Source organism: Lutzomyia longipalpis, chromosome 3, assembly GCF_024334085.1.
Source record: "Lutzomyia longipalpis isolate SR_M1_2022 chromosome 3, ASM2433408v1".
NCBI classification, from domain to species: Eukaryota; Metazoa; Arthropoda; class Insecta; order Diptera; family Psychodidae; genus Lutzomyia; species Lutzomyia longipalpis.
The window spans coordinates 26,297,993-26,313,900 of record NC_074709.1 but is presented as its reverse complement, the minus strand read 5'-3'; the positions used below and the strand labels follow the sequence as shown (position 1 = coordinate 26,313,900).

At 34.7% G+C, this 15,908-nt stretch overlaps 1 protein-coding gene across 7 annotated transcripts in view; it reads left to right on the top strand.

The window, feature by feature from the left end:
- LOC129793494 (uncharacterized) overlaps positions 1–15,908 on the top strand; it is a 94,833-nt gene that overhangs the window by 43,637 nt on the left and 35,288 nt on the right. The window contains exon 1 of one of the 7 annotated variants that reach the window (XR_008750927.1): positions 6,118–7,175. The exons of 1 other annotated variant lie outside the window; for it this stretch is intronic. The gene's annotated coding sequence lies outside the window, so the exon portion shown is untranslated. Of the gene's footprint in view, positions 1–6,117; positions 7,508–15,908 lie in introns of those variants that run through there. 5 more of the 7 variants (XR_008750926.1, XR_008750925.1, XR_008750924.1 and 2 more) reach the window with 5 other exon arrangements.

Here is a 15,908-nt window from a genome sequence, read left to right as displayed (position 1 = left end):
AAAAAAAGGAAGCCACGGGGTTTATTTTTCTTTTACTTTTTTAATAAATTCTTTTGATTTTTTTTTAAATTATTTTCTGAAAAAAAAAATGTTTAAAAAAAATATTTTTGCTCCTTTTGGGGATTCTATTTATAGCAAATAGTTTAAACTATAATTTATATCACAAATAAACCCCATTGGGGATGTACTAAAGGGTATCCAAAGCCAAAAACTCACATTTAGAAGAGTCGAACCGAAAAGTTTATTATACATAAACGCTGTAAACTAGTTTAATTAAAAGGAATTTTCTAACTAAAGCACAAAACTTTCTCACAAGTTTAGTTAATGTAATTTAATGCTTCTTGCTCTCAAATGGGGGTAGTATATTTACGAAAAATAAATACACATAAGGATTCGAAACATCCCCCCTTCAATAGGAATTGAATTACATCCCCCAAAGGAGAAGGGTGGATGAACAAAGAAAAAAAAGTCCCTTTTGCTGAGGAGGTTCAAAGGTGAAGACGAACGATAGTTATTTTCCGGGAAGAGGAGGAAAAAATGTATATAAAAGAGAAGAATCATCTCCTTTTGCTATTGAATTTCCAAAAGACAAACACTTGAGCTTTTCTCAATTCTCAGAATATTATTTCTTCGCACAAAAGCATCTTTTATTGTATTTTTGTAAAATAAGAAAATTCTCACCCATTTCTTGTGTCCAAGAGTCCTTCTCCACCAGTACTCTTCCCATGGGATGAGCCCAAAGGAAATTGCGCAAAATCATAAGTTTTTTCTGTCTTTCTTTCCTCGTTGGAACATGAAAATGTAAATAATAAAGTTGGGAGGTAAAAGGCGAACAAGCTGGCAAAATTATATGTGCAAAGATACGCCAAAAGCTCTTTTGCTTAATGTTTGTGGCCAGAAGAGAAGAAAAAAAGTGTGTGCAGCGTGTGCAGAAAAAGCTGCGAAAAAATAAATAAAATAACACCATTCGTGGCAATAAAAGGAAATAACACAAATATCCTCCAAGCCAGTTTCCTTGCGTTTATTGCACGTCAAGATCCTGAATGGGGAGCTTCCTTGTCTTGCTAAGGGTAACAGCTCCTTCAACCCCCCGTCGAATAAAAAAAATATCACAAATCACCCAAAATGCTGCGGAAATATGCCAATATTTTGCAATTTAAATTCAATTTTATCAGAGCTTTATGGTTGAGATAACAAAAAGGGAAAGGTTCCGTGGAAAGTTCTCTGTGATGATATTCCTGGCGCGCAGGCCGAAAAAAAATTGAAGAAAAAAGTTTAATGGCAAACCCACAAAAGCTTCTGCAGACTTTCAAATGCTTTTTTTTCGAGCTATGATTTTTCCTCCTTTTTCTTTCCCAAAAAAAATTTCCACCCTCCCCAAAAATTTACTCCAAATTTTTTTTTACCCAAAAAAAAGTTCCAAAAGAAAATATCTCGCCTTTATCTGGCAATAGAGACGTGTTTTTTCCGAACAATTTGAAATGGAAGAATTTTTTGCAGCGCGGGGGAGAAGTGGCAAAACCACAGAGAGGAATCTTCACACAATTTTCCGATGCTTCAGGCCATTTTTAGTCCACACAAACAACAATAAACGGGCGTCCTGCAAAAAATCCCACCCCCCGTGCCACCCCCGCCCCATATGGGCATCAGCATGTAGAAGTACTATATATAGGGAGAAAAAGTTGATATATCAATAATAATGCCCCGTAGTAAGTCTGCATTAAGTCCAACTTCTATCCATTTTGCTCATTTCCTTCGTCGTTTCCTGGCACCCCTCATCCGGTATCCCCATCCACCACACCCTCCCTGCAAAACCACGAATGACCGAGTAAATCGTAAAAAATGCGAAGCTCCCCCCAATCCCCTGAAAAAAGCTCCTGGTGGTTGGGGCTTGAAATAAAATGTATTTTATTTTAGCCTTCGTATCCTTCCCCCTTTTTCACTCTCTCTCTCTGAAAAGCGAAGGTTACAAAATTCCTATGATTGATGACCATGGAGAATCATAAAAGTGCGTGATGCTTCAGGCACTCAAACTTTTTTTTTTACCATCCGTATTTATACGCAGAATCTCTTCGATTCCTGCGGCGAATTTACAGCACACGGAAGGAAATTTATTTGGTGCGGTATTAGAAGTTTTTTTTATGGAGATTGTTTGGAGTAAATCCCAGATTACAGCTCAATTCGCCTGAGACATGCACCTTTCACTGTGTCTGTGTCTTGGGTGACATGATAATCTACAGCTGTCGATTTAAGGTTTATGTTTTTCTTTTTATACACATAAATAAAATTGAGGGTATTTTGGGAGTGAAGGTGGAGCTTATTTTTCATTTTTTTTAAATTTTTTTAATAAAATTATTTTAAGAATAATTTGTTACGGATATAGGTCCTGATGAAGGTTATCTGAGAGCCGAAAATAATATTTGATAAAATGTTAAATTAGAAAAATTAAATAGGACCAACTCAGGCAGTTAGAATTGATTTTGAACGGTTTATCGATTGATCGAATAACTATTCGATTAGTAAATTGGGTAATTAACCATTAAATCGAAACAATAACTTACGTAGACTTCTTAACATGAAAATCATCTAAAATAACTTAAGTTAAATAACCGTTAAACGATTCATCATTTATTTTAAACCTAATTAAATAATAAATCGAATTTTGGGAAATTAAACGATCAAACAGTTTTGTTTAACCGAGATAGATTAATTAAATCCAATAATTAGTTTTTATTTAACTTATTTTACAAATATTTTCGATCATGATCGATTTATACGTCGAATAATTAGCTAATTAATCGACGAATTAACTTTCTTAGTTAATTGATTAATCGGTTATTTAATCCATAATCTGTATTGAAACAGGTTAAATATACAAACCGCCTAAAAATAAATCTTTTCTTTGTAAAAATATAAAGTGAAACGCAAATATGTGAAGAAAATCCCCCTGGTGGAGAATTTTTATCAAACTACCACCATCTAGTGGCCATCTTGACACCAACTAAAACAACAATAAATCTCTCATTGATACTGTATTCTATTTCATTAGGCACAAACACGGACACATGACATATTTTTCATTTGTAACAATGATTAATGATTTTCATAGCAAAATTTCTGCTATTGGCCAGTCAGTGACCCCTTGCGAAAAAAATGGCCAGAGTGGGTCAAAGTTCCAATTTTCAGTTGAACAAATTTACTCGTAGTTTGAACACAAATCCTCCTCCACCCACCCCCATTTGAATCAAAATTCAACACAAAAGAGGAGATTTACGGGGCGGGAAAAAATTTCCACCCCCAAAACATAAAAAGCCCTCAATCGGATAGCAAAAACATTAAAATGCTGCAACGCCACAAAATGGTTCACTTATTGTGAAACGATAAAAATTCATCCATGTCCATTTAATTCTTTTTTTTTTCGACATACCTCCATATCTTTGATTTTGCGTTTTTATCGTTGTCCAGCCACGTGGGCGTGTGTGTAGGAAATTCATGGTAAATCCAAAGCAACATAAAACAAACATTAAAAAAGAACATTTGAGATTTGACAGAGGGGTTGAATTTTCGGTCATTTCGGTGATGGTGAAAATTTATCATTGTCCATTGACCAGAGATTCTCAACGTTTTTTTTCCTCATGGATCTCGAGATATTGTTGCTTTTCTGTGATAAATTTTCTTCATGAACAAAGTCGGAGGTTTTCTCGCTCATGTACTGTAGAATGGGGGGAGTTTTTAGATGAATAATAGTGTTATTAGGGGTTAGTTTTGGTTTAAAGCTTTTCTTCTTGAAAACTTTAGAAATCTTCTGCTTTAGATCTCTTTATTAAGATGTTGTTCATGCAAACAGCAATAGAAATCTTTTTAATGTGTCATAAAAACAATTTCAATTCAATTCAAATAATTTTTAAAACAAAATAGGGTTAGTTTGATTTAATTTTTACTTTTAAGAGAAAGGAAATAGGAAATCTTCCAGAATTTCTTATAAAAAAAACTTGAATCTGTAAACATACAAATTTCTCCCCCCACAAGTATTCCTATCATCCCACCAACTCACCCCAATTTACGGTATTTTGATTAATTTTTCTTCTCCCGCATGGAGAAATAATTTCTTCGAGTTTCTCCATGGAAGGTTTCCTGTGAGAAAATTAATTTCAAATAATCTACAATCATTTTGTGTGAGTTTTAGTGGCTTCAGATTGATTACCGGGGCTGGGATAGATGTGGCCAATTGGAAGCATTAACAAACGCTCCCTCCTGCACCCCCCAATGACCCGTGACCCCCAGAGGGCAGAGAAATATTAATGCTTAATTAATTACTCTGTTTGGGATTGGAAATGTGCAAATCACAGAAATTATTATTTTTTTCTCAAAGGTCATGGCTCTCTTCGGAGAAATATTTCTTCTTTTTTTTCGTGGGCCGTTGGATGAGTTTGTTTTTAGATTAATTCACGCAAGAGTTCGACGAAGATATTTCTATAATGAGCTTTGGATTCCATCCCACGTTATTTGGTCATTGGAACGTGGGATGAGTTGGGGGAAAGAAAAATGTTCAAGAAAAGTCAAGTTTCCACATTTTTTCCTCATAAAAATCCTTCTAAGAAATCTGTAAAAGAGTTTTAGTATCAACTGGTGGTTTGCGTGAGAGTTGAGCATTAAGATTTTCAAGAAAGCTCAGCTAATGCTCTTGCCCAGAGATTTTGTGTCTTGTGGAAATTTCTGAAGACACTTTATTGAGAGAAGAAGTATTTTGGTGGGCGTTAAAGCCAACCCACCTCCTTTAAATTAAGGCTTCTCCTCTGCCAGAGAGCTAAATAAGATGGAGCCACTCCTTTGGAGGGAAAATGGGAGGAAAAACAAACCTCTGGCATGGGCATGACCATCAATTGAGCTCACAAAAAGTGGGCCATTTGATTAATTTTGTAGCCCTCTCGGGCAAATGGGGTTGAAATGAAAGACAAGAAATTAAATAAATGAAATATGACTCACGAAGTGCCCCAACCAAATATTTTTCATCCTCGATGGGACAAATTTTTCATTTGAATTTCATTCGGAAAAAGAAGAAATTAATTTCCGGGCCGTAATTCACAGAGACTCGCGTACTTCGCAGTTGATTGTTTTAATGTCCTAAAATTGCGAGGACAAAGGTTTTCTTCCATTTTGTCATTATAATGTCTTATTTATCATTTTTTTGTTTTATTTTTCTTGTAAAGTTCTTTCTATTTATTGTTCATCGTGCTTTCAGTGAGTTGTCGAGGGGAAATTCTTTTTTGAAGTAGAATTAAAATCAATTATTGAAGCTTATTTTGTATTCAACAAAAGCTTTGCTTAGCTGAAAAAGTCGTTCGGGTTTTAAATATTCCTTAGGAAGAGCTTAAAAAAAATCAACTGTTGAAAAGAAAAGATTTTTCTTCCATCTGGTTGATGAATAAAATACAAACAGCGCCATCTGTGAATGAAAAATTCTTTAAAATTAACTTTTTCTTAATTGATTAACAAACTCAGAAACAACAATTACGTGTACTGAAACTTAGATCTTAATAAATGAACTATAATGCGCTTTCCTTTAAAAAGAAAATTAAAAATAGTTATTTGTGATAGCGCCATCTATGAACAAAATTTCCTCCTCATCTAAAGTTTCTTCCCTAAATCCGTTAACAATCTACGTAAAAAAAATACTCCAGCTAAGGAATTCAGTTCTTAATTTTAAAAATTCAGACCTCATTCTGAATGTAAATGTAAAAGAATTTAAATAAGCGCCATCTATGGACAAAAAACTCTCCAACCTTTTACGTTTATCTCTCTAATCCGTTAACAAACCACGAAAAAAAACATCAGCAAAAGAGTTTTCTCTTTTGCAGACTATTTCTTCTCTATACATCATTCCATTTCCTGCATTTTAGACAGGGACCCCCTGTATAAGCTTGTAATTAGATAAGGGCTGAATGTAAGGGAGAAAAAAAGGCCTCTGCCTAGCCGTGCTTCTGCAAAATTGCAGTACAATGTGTGCCCAGTGGGTGGCAAAATTGAGCGGGGGTGGTTTTCGGGGTAGAAAAAAAACGTGAGTACAGCTACATGATGGCACAGTTCGTGCGAGAAATATCATTGTGGCATGTTCAGTGTCGCCACTCTGTGCTATATATGTAGCATACATATCGCAAGAGGTGGAGGAGGGCACAGGGTGTGTTAGTTGTGTGTGAGCTTTTTGGGTGAGCTTTCATGTACACACAACCGCCTGTGTGACCCCCTTTTGCACAGAATCCAACGCGCCGCCGTCCCCCCAATTGTATGGAGAGCTTTTTACCCACCCGCGCGCGCGTCCCGACGCCAACATGTTGCTTCTCACCATAAAATACAAAACGCTGAGACGCTCAGTTGGGAATCTGCAACGCTCCGAGCATGTGGTGTGGTTCCGCGTTTCGCGTCCATCCGATGAACCATCATCACTTCTTCAGCAAAATCTCCTCCACACGCAAAAAAGTGCCCTAAAAATCGGTGCCAAAAATTTGCTGATGCGATAAATTTCCTCCTGACCACAATCCTTTTTTTAATTTAAACTTTCCTTTTACATCTTCGCACGTACGCACGTTTTTTTTTGGGGAAAACCACACTGCACAATATTTTTTTCAACCTTAAATACTACGGAAAAAAGGACATTTATTGTTGTATTAAAAGTGAATTAAAAACTGCAATTTTGTGCATTTTTTTAAAAAGAATAATCAACCCTTGAAGACAATAGTGAAGCTCTTCCGTGCAAGCCAAATTTTGCAACAAAAAAGGATTAATTTTTTAAGCAGTTTCATTTTAAAATGAATTGAAAACTCCTTTTTAAAAAAAATTGTGCGTGTGTTCGCAGTGAAATCTAAAACAGGGATACTTTCAAATTAAAAAGAAAACTATTAAGTGTTAAGGAGAGAGGATTCCAAAAAAATCAGCATAAAGTGATTCTAGGGCACAAAAGTGCATGAATCTGAGTTCCTTCGAGAGACAGAGAGGACTTTATCATTAATATTTTTACTCAAGCAAAAAAAAGATCCTTAAATACAAATTGTGTAGAGTTTTTACCAACAAAAAAATCCGTGTCTTAAAAGTTAAAAAAAATGTTTTGTAGGAATGCTCTTGTAGCCGAGGATTAGTGTTTGTACTCAAAAAAAATTGTTGAGTGTTTCATCCCTCACGTTAGTTAACAATCTACCACTCCTCCTGTTGAGAGACCCCCCTTTTCTTCCATTTGGTGCAAAAGAAGAAAAAAAACCATCAGAAAAACTCCCTTCAGTGCTGCGAAAATCCCCTTTTTGAAAGAGATATCTTGTGTATATATTGTGTAGGCGCAGTTGTAAGGTTTCCTTGTTAACACTTTTTAATCAAGAAAATCCCGCGAGGGATGTATGAACTGTAAGAACTCTTAAGAAGCACGAAAGATGCTCATTGTTGCAAAGTGAACACAATATAGGATTAATGTGGCTTTAATTAATGTTTAACAAACAAAACAAGCACTGCAAAAAATAACGTACGGACATCATACTATTTTTTCCCACGCTCTGAAACTTCTTTTCCTCTTTGCCATGTAACGGATAAAAATCTCTCTCTCTGGATGTTTCCGGTCAAATGGGAATGGGAGTGGTTAAAAACGGAAGCACACTGCTAGAGAAATCGATCAATGGATGAGCTTATATACAGATGAGGAACAAAAAAAGGGTGGCAATTGTAGTCTTTTTGTGTAGAAGGGAATGTACTCAAATATGCACTCAACAGTTTTCCACTAAAATGCACTAAGAGAAAAAATTCAAAAGTGCCTTTTGTGGAATTTAGACGAGTTTTGCATCACAGAATGCTGACGAAGAAAAGAATTTGATGAAGCGAATTTGATTTTCTTCGATATTTTATTTAGTTATGTGAAAATACTCGAAAAACATACTTTAGACCAGTTTGTTTATAGCGTTCGACGAGTGTGATATCCACCAAATTAATATACTTGAAAAACCTTAACACAAAAGTGGCATAAACGTTCAACATGTGCTATATTCATTACGAAGTTTGAAAAATAGGACATTGTACCACTTTCGACGAATTCCTTATTACGAATTTTTATACTCGAAGAAGGTCTTCCTATTATTGGTTTTTCTTTTAAAATGAAATACAAGCCTGAGAATTCAACTTTGCTTTATTTAACAAACACATTTTGTACCACTTCGACTAGTTTCATGAATTTTTGTACTGTAAGAAAATATTTTTTTTTAAACAATTTTTAAGAAATGAAATATTAAACTATGAATATTTAAGCTTGACCTTTAAGCTTTTGTACAAAATTATTTTTGTAAGAAAAAATCCAAAGCTTTCGGCTCTAGTCTTACGAAATTAAATAAATATAAAAGAGGCTGAAAAAGTTTATTCTCATTTCTAACAGCTCAAAATAAAAGAATAGAAGTGTAGAAGCATTATTAATTAACTTTAGGGTAATTAAAATGATTTGATTCATTAAAATTTCAACTTTAGACCAGTTAGACCACAATTTTCAGCCGCAAAGTTTAACTCGCAAAAACTAATCTCCCTCTTGCCTTTTTTACACCTTATTTCTCTATGTGTATGTATTTCTATTCATGCAAACTTTTGCACATTTTTCTGAATTCTCTGCATTTACTTCTTATCATTTTACTTCAAAAAAAATAGCAAAGTGAAAAAGTAATAATTAGCAAAGTCTCGGAAAGCTTTTAAAAGCTTTCTACGAATGCTCAGCGAAAAACTTTTAATTTCTTTAATCAGAATGCATTTTTCTTCTGGCGTGAATTAGTTCTTCACTAAAAAAAAAGTCTCTGTGCGCAATTTCATTTAATTTTCTAAGCGACTTCCTCACTTGGAAATTCCATACAATATCATTTATCTCAAGTAGCTCCCCTATGAGTCATTCGCAGCTGGACGAATGGAGATGAAAATAGAAAAGAAAAATTCTTCTTTTCCTAATTTTCCCTTCAACTCATCCAGAGAGGAGGCTTCCTTCTGTTTGGTGCGAATTGTTCTCTCCCAACGTTGGCAATCTACTCGACAAGCAATTTACTCCTAATAATGTTCGCGTGTATATGAGAAAGAATAAGATGTTTTGGGTTGTGTCTGGATGACGGAGCGAGGGGGTGGAGGCGTACAAAAAGGAAAATGTGGGGCGCGTGGAAAATCCCAGTGTGTGAAAACTAAAAAGACATACCGTGTGGGTGGGGTTTTTCAAGGAGGAGCAGGGGGAGTGTGGGGTGAAAGTGATATGAAGTGGAAATCATCTCTGTGCTGCGAATATTTTGCATACTTTTCTCAATTCAGCTCCATGGCATCCCAAACGAGTCTCGCTGTAATCGGATTCTCCTCTTTTTGAATCCTCCGCGCGCGCCATTCCAGAACGGGTTGTTGTGTATGAGAATTCTTTAGCTTTTGGTATTCCCTCCATGTTCACTGCGAGGGGGAATGGGGTGGGTGGTAGACGCCACCCCCCACCCCTCCGAAAATGGGAGGTGATCCACCCTCGTGACATCGATGTTTGTTGCAGAAATGAAAAATCTGTGTAATAGTGAAATGGATGATCTGGTGAAGAGCAAAAAAAATCCCGAGTCTGAAGAACTCTGTGCGGAGGACCAGAGTAAAGGCATCCCAAAATGTCTGTGACACACCCAGAAAACTGCCACTGCGTCTCCGTCTTGGCGCGCAATTTTCCACCCTGCCCGAATGCTCTCGCAGCATCAAACTAAACTCATCGTGAACTAATTTCCCACAACCGTGTGGCCCCAAAAGCCACCGCCCCTACCCCCAAATCCCTAAAATTTAACTGCAAAATAAAATATCCTCTTCAAAATTAATTTCCAACGCGAGCTTCGGTTATGTAACCGACGCCATTTTGAAAATTAACCTCCCCCAATTCAAACAGACACCCCCCGCTCTCAACGGATGTAGAGACATCGCCCCAAAAATATGCTTTGTCTTCACGAATGCAAAACAAAAACTAATTAAAATTGCATTGAATGTGCAACATATCTGATACGCACGTATATGCAACACCAAAAAGGCAGAATATTGGGGGAAATTCGTTTTTTTTTTCTTTTAACTTTGTGTCCCTCGATGAGTCTTTTGTGTTGTCCCCCACCCTCGCAGGTGTGTGTGTGATTTACAGGATGGCAGTGTTTTTGTGTGGTTGGTTTTTTTGAAAAAAAAAAAACCTCAAAAGAGTGAATTTTGTGTGAGAGATACGCGGTGAAAAGAATGGGAAGCAACAGAGGTTATATAAGTACCAAAACCATTCAGAAGCAAAAAGTTGGGCAGAGTGCTCGCTCTTGGGAATCCATACTAATCTCCATAGACGGTTTAACTTTAAAAGTTAGTGGCATCGGCTAAATACATAGCAGTTACATTGAAGAAATATGAAAAAATAATCTTGTGTGAACTAAAAGGACATTATGTATGCACAAAGTATGGAAAAAAAATTCTTAAAATTTAAACGATATTTAGCTTTAAAACAATTAATTGGATGCTTATAGACTACCTAATGAAAATCGTGACAGTTTTCAAGAAAATGCTGTTGAATTTTTGAAACTATCTACGTCAAAAAATATTTTATCTTTAAACCTTGAAGGATTTTGCTGGCCAAAGTGGCCAAATCTACTTTTTTAATCGACAAAAAATTATTCTAATTGCTTACATTAGTTTTTAAGAGATAATTAAGATAGAAATGAAATTCTTACTTCTTTTACTCCCAAAAATTATTTGAACCGCTTTAAATAGTTTTTGAGCGAATAAAAAAAAAGATTTTGAACAATTTAAATTAGTTTTCAACTCTCAATTATTATTTTAACTGCTCAAAATATTTTTTTTTACGAGTTAAAAATAATTGCTTATGACTTACTACTTCAAATTGATCTTTTTATTCCATATATTGTGTAGAATTTCCATTAAAATACCACTGACTTTTGCTTAATTTGCAAGAAAACTAACTAAAAATCGATCGATTACATAACTCCTTCACCCGCGAGACAGTACCTGCGTGTTCATAGCCACAAAGTGAGCTTGCTTTACAAGCGGATTCCGTCAGAAATAATGTGATCTTTCGCCAATATGAAGAAAAACATGCCGTTGCGAAGCCATAAGGATATTTTCATTTTTCCCCTGAAAAAAGCCAGAAGGAAAAAAATGAGAAAAAAATGCGAATGGCAAAAATTAAGGGTGGGGCCGAGGTGGTGAATTGAAAAGAGACGTTCTTTGGAAGAAGAGAAAAAAAAAGTGGAGAAGCAGCCTAAATATTATTTATTCACGATGCCAACGTTTGAAAATGTTGGGGCGTCTCTGCCATATCTATCGCAATAAAATATACTTTGGCACGTGTATCAGCAATATTTTTGATGAATATTCCTTACTCGCATATCCCTTTTTTATGCTCCTCAAGCATAACACCTTGAGATAGTAAAATGTATAAATTTTCCCGCGCACAGCACCACATGTGCGACCCACTCACGGTCTTATATCCGTTTTAGTGGCAATTAGTTAAATGGAAAATTGTGTTTAACACCATCACCGTTCTTTAGACCCACCCTCACTACCACCCTCAACTTATTAACCCGATATACATGCACTTTTGGAAAACCCTTCCTCCCCACCCTTTTAGGGGACTTATTTTGTAGCATGAAATTCTCGTAGAAATTTTCACAGAGAGTCTCCTCTATTCAAAATAATTTATATTGTTTATGTGTTTGCAGTAGCAAAATCAACTTGCAGACTCTCTTGGCAAATTTTCACGAATTTTTATGGCATTGCTGTGAAAATGAAATTTACGAAAATTACTCTTCTTGCTCTCGTTTCAATGTTTATTCACTTACGAATCGTTTTCTGTATCTATGCTGCCCAATCACGCTGAATAATTGTGAGGGGTTGGAATGTGTAAACGGATAATTCTCTTGGAATATTTGGGAATTCGTAAATTTTGGGGCAAAGTAAAGAATTTATTTAACCCTTTCGCATTTTTTTTTTGGGTCATACACTGACACAAACGTGAAACATTTTATTTTTCCAATTATTTATGAATTTAATTGTTTTTTCCAAGTTACCAATGCATCAAATCCCCGCAAAAGGGGCCAAAGAAGAAGTTCTGAGTGTGAAAAGTCCTCTGAAAACATCCACAGAATAAATATCGTTATAAAAGAGTACATGTTTCAATGTTTTTATGTTTCACGCTAGACGCGAAAGGGTTAAAGGAAAAATTTAACGTATTTCAAGTATTGAGTCTATTTCTAACTCTTTATAGACTCTAATGAAGTGACCAAATAAGACAGTCAAAAGAAATTAAAATAAGTAAATAAATATTATTTAAAATATAGGGGAGGGCGGGGCTAATAAAGTCACTTAAAGGTTTGGAAAAAGCTTAAAATATCATATTTCCTAGCTAGATAGAACAAAATGATCTGAGAACGAGTTGTAGGGCAGTAAATTTCCTAAAGAAATGAGCCATACATTTCGCTTTATCTTTTTGGGAAATATGATATTTTGAGCATTTTCTAAACCCTTAAGTGACTTTATTAGCCCCGCTCTCCCCTACCTTTTTTGTAATTAAAAATTATTCATGGAGCTTTTGCCAACAGAATAAAATATTTAACAAAAGCGAGCATTTAGCGAAGCTCCAATTGACTGCATCAAAGTTTCTTTTCTTACCCGTATAGTTAGGGGGCACGAAGAAACAGTTCATTTAAAGCAATATCCGAAGAATTTCAGTAAATATTTACTCACTTAATTCCCAAAGTAGTTTAATATCGAAACCCATTTTCTTCCATTTACCGCAATTTACATAAATTACAGAGAAATATTCACAGTTAGAAGAAAGAATTTCCTCCAAGAATCATTGAAATTTCACTAATAAATCAACCATGTTGAGAAATAATCATGAGTTTTCAAAACTATGCTGTTGCTGATTCGCAACAGAGCATAGAGTGTTCAAATAATGCTATTTATGCTTGAATTAGGCATGTTTATTCCAGCCGAGAATTCCCTGCAAAATATGCTTTAGTTTATCGAGTTTTATACAAGCCGTAAAATGATTTATTGAGCTTTTAGAGCTTAAAAAATTAACGATAATATTCAAAGTATTTAATTAACAATTTCCGGAAAGAATGCAGAACTTCCGCAAAGGTTTTTTTTATGTGTTAATTAAATGTTCAATATAAATTCAAAAATTTAGTAAATTCCTATCGTGATTTTTTTTCGCCACTTTCCACTCAATTTATTGCTGCATGGAATTTTCATGTGAACTTTTCGGAAAATATTCTCCTCTTTGCGAATTGGAAAGTTTTCTCCACTGGTTTTCTCCATTATCGTTCATTTTGCAGAATTTAATTTAAAATTTTTATTACAAAAAGAAATCATTCGATGGAACTTTTCTCATCAGTCTTTCATTCAGAAAAAAGAAGTCATGGAAACATAAATCTTTCTGATTTCTGTAAAAGTAGTCAAAATGTGTTTTTTTTCCATGTATATTTCATGTGATTTTCCACACTTTAGAAGACTTTTAAATAAATTTCCTTTTGACAAGGGTTGTTAATGGAAAGTTTTTGCAACAAGTGCAAACGGTGCACGAGAAAATGTAAAATTTGTCAATTTGTGACAACTTGTCACATATTCTAGGGTTTAGAAGCCAAGTTTTTGATTTCCTGATTTTACATAAAACTTCAAAACAAGAAAAATCACTGATTTAATTCGTTTAAAATCGTAAAAGAAGCTTTAGTTTTCAATAAAGGAAATCAAAGGTAAAGGACAAAGGAGAAAATTTGTCGGTTATTTCAATAAATTTATTTGTAGTATTTAACTACCTACTAATTTTGATTATTGGGTACTTTCTATGATAATAATTACCTACAGGAATAATTATCCTATTTGCATGATATATTTGAAATATAGCCGGATGAATAAGCTTTTAACCTATTTATCTCCTTCAATGAATTTAAACGAACTACAAATGTTATAAAAGAAGTGTCAAAAAATCGTTAGAAGTTAAAATAAACGTCAAATATTTAGAAAAGAAATGTCAAACGAAAGGAAAGAAAAGTCAAACGTTAGAAAAGAAACGTCAAACATTATAAAGGATGAATTAGATGTTTAAACGAACTTCAATTGTTATAAAAGTATCAAGACTGAAAACAAACGTCGAACGTTAAAAAGAGATTGTCAAGCTTCTAAAATTAACGTCAAGCGTTTTAAAAAGAATGTCAAATCAAACACCTCTTCGAATTGATTTCTACTTACGCCCCTGAAGTTTATAAAGAAAAAAAATGCAGCCTGAAAAATTGAATTGCATTCTCCTTTACCCTCCTAAAACCCTAAAATATCTATATACCTACATACATACATATATGTAAATGGATCCGGGAAAAAGAGCATTCATTTTAGGGGAGTGGTTGTATTTACTTTGGTGCACGGTTTGTCATGTAATTCTATTTATCAGTGGCCAATTGGAGCGGAAAGTGCTCCAAGTGAGACCTGAAAAACTCATGCAATTATCCAGCAATTAAGTGTTGGATTAAATCCTCTTCTCTTCATTGCAAAACCGCTGTGCCACTCTCTCTCCCCCTGTATAGTAGAGAGTCCTCTTCTCATGGTATACACGTATTAATTCAATGTTTTAACATACCGCCAAATGTGTGGAAGGGTTCTCATTTGAAATCCCATAAAAAGACACAAATGCCACTAACAAACTCCTCGCTCGCTCTCTCTCTTAGTTAAGAACAAAACCCAAATAATTGTGGGTAGTTTTGTGGAAAATAGACGAGGGGCAAAAAAAGAAATTAAATAAAAGTCCGGAAAATTTGTGAATAAAAGGTAAAATTTAGGTCGAAGGGAAAATCTCATTTTAACTATAAGGCATTTCCAAGGGGGGCTGGAACAAGAGATAAAATTCAAGCTGAATCGTCGTGGGGGTGTAGTATAAAATTTAATATTTCGCGTTTCCACCTGTCAGCAGCAGAATCACTCGTCTGTACTTCCTCAGAATCTCATTCTCTTAAACTTGATGGTAAAACCAGACAATGATCCCTTTTGAGGAAATATCTCAACGACCAACCCATTTGAGAATTTCTCCCGTACAAAGTCACGAATTTGACCTCCATCGAGGTGAGAATGGGCGGAAAACCGACATGGGTTGAATAATTAAATATGTAATTTACATTATGCGATATATAGTTCCGTGAGAACTTCCATACGCAACCTGTGGAAACCCTGGAAGCCTGTCAGTACTAATTATAAAGCATCCAAGCGGGGGAAGGTCGAAGTTATTTTTATATTTTCGCAAAATGGAATAAAATTTTCCAATATAAATCACCTGGAAATTGAAAATTATCATTTCTACTGACCACAGAAAGGGGAAAATGGGGGAAAATGTGGATAAAAAACCGCATAAAATGTTAAATTTTATAAAAAAAATAATAATAATTAAAAATATTAAGTGTAAAGTAGCTACTTTATAATAATTAAAATGGAATTATTGTACGTGAGAGCGGGGTTAAGTTAGTCATTTGAGAGTAAATTTATTTTACTGCAAAGTTTTCTGTTAGGATGGTTAGGATGAACGAAAGAAAAATGAATAAAGGAGATTATTCATTTTGAGTGGTATGCAGGGAAAAATCATAAAAGGTCCAAGAAAATCTTAGAAAAAATCTTCAAAGTTTTATGCCAAAACAAGGGGTGTTTATCTGGCGAACATTTTCGTATTTTAAGGGAAATATCCACTAATTTACGAAGGTCTGAATATTTGACTTCACATGAACATTTTTTGCTAAAAACCGAACAACTCAAAACCGAAAAAGTTCCAAAAACGTATTTAGGACTTTTTGGTTTAAATTAAGTCTTTTTATGGGGTCAATTTACTGCTTTTCAACATTAGTTTACTACTTTTTTGCTTT